The sequence below is a fragment of the Octopus bimaculoides genome, chromosome 6 (assembly GCF_001194135.2).
Source record: "Octopus bimaculoides isolate UCB-OBI-ISO-001 chromosome 6, ASM119413v2, whole genome shotgun sequence".
Classification (NCBI taxonomy): Eukaryota; Metazoa; Mollusca; class Cephalopoda; order Octopoda; family Octopodidae; genus Octopus; species Octopus bimaculoides.
Window position 1 is genome coordinate 16,434,061 of NC_068986.1, and position 4,287 is coordinate 16,438,347.

General features: G+C 35.1%; 1 long non-coding RNA gene across 1 annotated transcript in view; it reads right to left on the reverse strand.

Annotated features, from left to right (window-relative positions):
- Positions 1-4,287, reverse strand: part of LOC128248033 (uncharacterized) — a 99,634-nt gene that overhangs the window by 1,152 nt on the left and 94,195 nt on the right. The window lies entirely within an intron of this gene.

The following is a 4,287-nucleotide window of genomic DNA, read 5'->3' on the forward strand; positions in this document are numbered from 1 at the left end:
AATCGATTTGTCCCCTCCCCCCAAATAATAATAATAATAATAATAATAATAATAATAATAATAATAATTATTATTATTATTATTATTATTATTATTATTATTATTATCATTATTATTATTATTACTACTACTACTACTACTAATAGTAGTAGTAGTAGTAGTAGTAATAGTAGTATTGTATTTGTTATCATCATCATCATCATCATTAACATCACCATCATCATTGCTGTTGTTATTATTTATTTAGTTATCTTTATTTGCATATATCTATACATAATACACTTATACGGGCACAAGCACTCCAGTAAGAAATTAGATGTCATTATACCTATCCAATTTACCATAATTCTCTACAGTTCCTTCGTTCTCAATACGCAGTAGCTATTCTAAATGTGGCTCTTGGGATGATCAATATGAACTCCAGACAGTAACTTCCTGCTTCTACTAACTAACCTCTTCAATTCACCAAAGTTTTAATACATTACCTTCTAGCTATAATGTATTTCTGGGCTAGCTGTTGTATTGAGACCTATTATATTATTTCCGACATTATGATCAGTCTTATATATTAATCTAACTCCTTCCTGTGTTCGTTATTTTACCGTTTCTTATCTTCATCATGCGTGTATTTTGCAATTGAATATTTAGTTCTGAAGCTGTGTTGTTTTTCTCAATCTTCGATCTTCTAAGCTCATGTCCAGCTAAATATTTTATTCAAAACTCTTCAGGGCAAGCAAATCGTACAGAAAATGCTGGCTCCCAGATGAAATGTCTACAAATGTTTATATACGTTTCCTTTCATTTGGAGTTCGCTTCCCAAGGGCGTTCACAATTTCTTTTATACTTTACTATTACTAATAATGGTGTCAATACTAATATTAGGTGATGGTGGTGATTGTGATGGTGACGGTTCAGGACGATTAGAAGTAAGATAAAGATTTCCTATCCAGAACCAACCTTTCCTTTCAAATTGCTTATCTCCGAATACATTAGCAAATAGGCATTCCGCTCATGATTTTAACGATTATGCTGCTTGAAAGTAAATAGCCTGATATTTTTGTGGACAAGCTACTGAATGTATATCTATCCTTCATTCTTAACCAATCTTCGGAACTGAATTTAGTCCAGAAATACGAATTGCATAGAAACGAAGTCTCCTATCGGTTCTACATCAAATGGTTAGGTTGTTTATTGTTAATACTGCGGAGGAATAACTTACCATTGATCAAACATGTACACGACCAGGCCCATTCTACTTGTGATCCTCCTCATTATATGTTGGACAGCATTACTCAAGATCTCTATCCTTTCTTTCCAATAATACGGTGAGATTTCATTTGTTGTCACAAATCCAAGACTAGATATAAATTGATCAGTTTACACGAGGCTATGCTGATGCTGATAATAACTGAGAACTAATTACAATTTGGAAATTGATGAACATAAACATTCGCTTATATTTTGAGGAATGCAAAATATACAAATTTAAGATTGGTTTTAAATTTTGACACAAAGACGGCAATTTCGGGGAAGGAACCAAGTCAATTACACCAATCCCGGTGTTCCACTGGTACTTATTTTATCGATCCCGAAAGGCTAAAAGGCAAAGTCGAGCTTGGTGGAATTTGAACTCAGAACATACAGACGGAGGTAGTAATACAGCCAAGCATCTTGCTTGGTGTGCTAACCATTTCTGCCAGCGAGTTACCTTATATAGAAATACAATATTCAAGGCAGAATAGAGATACCGACAAATAATACGTTAAAAAAAAGGATTATAAAGCATGTCCTTCATTTTATTCAGACTGTAATGGCATCATGCTGTTTATATACAATTTTGAGGAAGTGAAATGGTCAATTTAATGCTCCCTTACAGCAGAATGACCATGCAATAGAATAATCTAACACCACTGAATGTATTTTGGCATAGTGGTAAAGTATACCACAATAGAATATGTATTCGAATGACGATGTGACAGAATAATTATGCGTTGGAATAACATTGTAGTAGAATAATCAAATAGTTGCATGAGTATGTAATGGAATAAGAAGGCCAGAATGGAATAAATATTTATTAAAATAACAATACATTAGAATAACTCTGGCGTAGAAGAATTACTTTTGCTACCGCAGTGTAAGTGCGTTGCAGTAGAATCTTTATATAGGAGCAACACGATGTATTAGCCGAACTATTGTCGCTACAGAAGAAGGACTCTGTATCGCTGAAAGAATTATAGTACTTTAGAATAACTATAACAATGTAGAATAGTTATATAGTTGAATTACTATGTATCAGAATAACTATTTTTGGTACAGCAGAATGTCTGTGCGTGGAGAAAATATTGACTCGGTTCAATTAACAATGCACTTTATTTCAAGCATCTCTCATAAAATGAATACCTGAATTTCGGCGTGGCTGTGTGGTAAGAAGCTTGCTAACCACCCACATAGTTCCGGTATCAGTCCAACTGCGTGGCACCTTGTGCAAGTGTTTTTTGTTTTTTTTTACTATAGCACCGTGCCGACAAAAAATCTTGTGACTGGATTTGGTAGACAGAAACTGAATAAGCCCGCCGTATATATGTGTGTCTGTGTTTGTCCCCCCACCATCACTTGACAACCGATGCTGGTGTGTTTGCGTCCCCGTAAGTTAGCAGTTCAGAAAAAGTGACCGATAGCATAGGTACTATGCTTACAATGAACAAGTCCTGTGGTCGATTTTTCAACTAAAGGTGGTGCTCCAGCATGGCCGCAGTTAAATGAGTGAGACAAATAAAAGAGTAAATGTAACTAATTGAAATGGTTGGCTTTTAAAGGTACGACAGTTTGCGGTTTATACGGTGTAGGATAGAAAGTTCTAATTTCAAAATCTAGTAATCAAGTGTTTTGTTTTGTTCTGGAGCCGACACTTGAGATGGATTTTCTTTACGTAAAAAGAAAAAAAATCGTTGGCGTTGTAACTAAATTACAAATTGTTATCTAATCCATTTATTCATTAAATTTTATTCTAACAAATTTAAATTCACCACTTCTTAAGGTTGTATCGCAGAAAATATAAAGTAATATCATTCTAACTTTCGTATGCACTTACATATACACGTGAGTACTTCAATATGTATGTAAGTTTACCTCAGGCGAAATGCTTAGCTGTATTACATTTGTCTTTACGTTTTGAGTTCAAATTCCGCCGTGGTCGACTTTGCCTTTAATCCTTTTGGAGTCGATAAATTAAGCATCAGTTGCGTACTGGGGTCGATCTAATCGACTGGCCCTCCCCACCAAAATTTCGGGCCTTGCGAATAGAGTAGAAAAGAATATATTAAAGGCGGTGAGCTGGCAGAATCGTTAGCACGCCGGGCGAAATGGTTAGTGGTGTTTCGTCCGTCTTTACGTTCTGATTTCAAATTCCACCGTGGTTGACTTTGCCTTTCATCATTTAGGGGTCGATAAACTAAGTACCAGTTGTGTATTGGGAGCGAGCTAATCGACTAGCCTCTCTCCAAAAATTACGGGCTTCGTGTCTTGAGTAGAAAAGAATATGTATGTAAGTGTAAGGCGGTCAGCTGGTAGAATCGTTAGGACGCCGGGCAAAATGCTTAACGTTATTTCGTTTATCTTTACGTTCTGAGTTCAAATTCCGACGAGGTCGACTTTGCCTGTTATCCTTTCTGGGTCGTTAGATTAAATACCAGTTGTGCACTGGAGTAGATCTAATGGACTGGCACCCTCCCTCCCCACTGGTGACCAGCAGCTGCATTCAAGATTCACACTTACTTTCTTGCACATCCTTTCTATTTTATGCAATTCGTTTGTAGTTTCTGTACAAAATGTGTGACTATAGATCCGATTAGTACAGAACATTTTTAGTAATGTTGGCTAGCGATAGGCTTGAGATTAATGGTTACAGGGAATCTTCTGTGAAATATTCCTATCATCGAAAATGGACTGGATATTATTTATGTGCCTTCTGTCTTTTTGGGTTTTTTTTTGGTTTTTTTCTTTCTTCTAGTCATGAGTGAGATGATATATCGTTTGGAATTGTGTAACTCTTCTTTACTAGTGAATATCTCAGAAATCCATAAGTGTAAGAAAAACAGCAATTTAATAATCAATATATGACAACGCTGAACGTATGTTTTTTTTTTTTCTTCTTCTACATATATAGAGATAGCAATATGGCGCTATTTAGAAAATGTAACAGGAAATCTATCTATCTATCTATGTGTATGTATGCATGTATGTATATATGTATGTATGTATGTACATATATATATATATATATATATA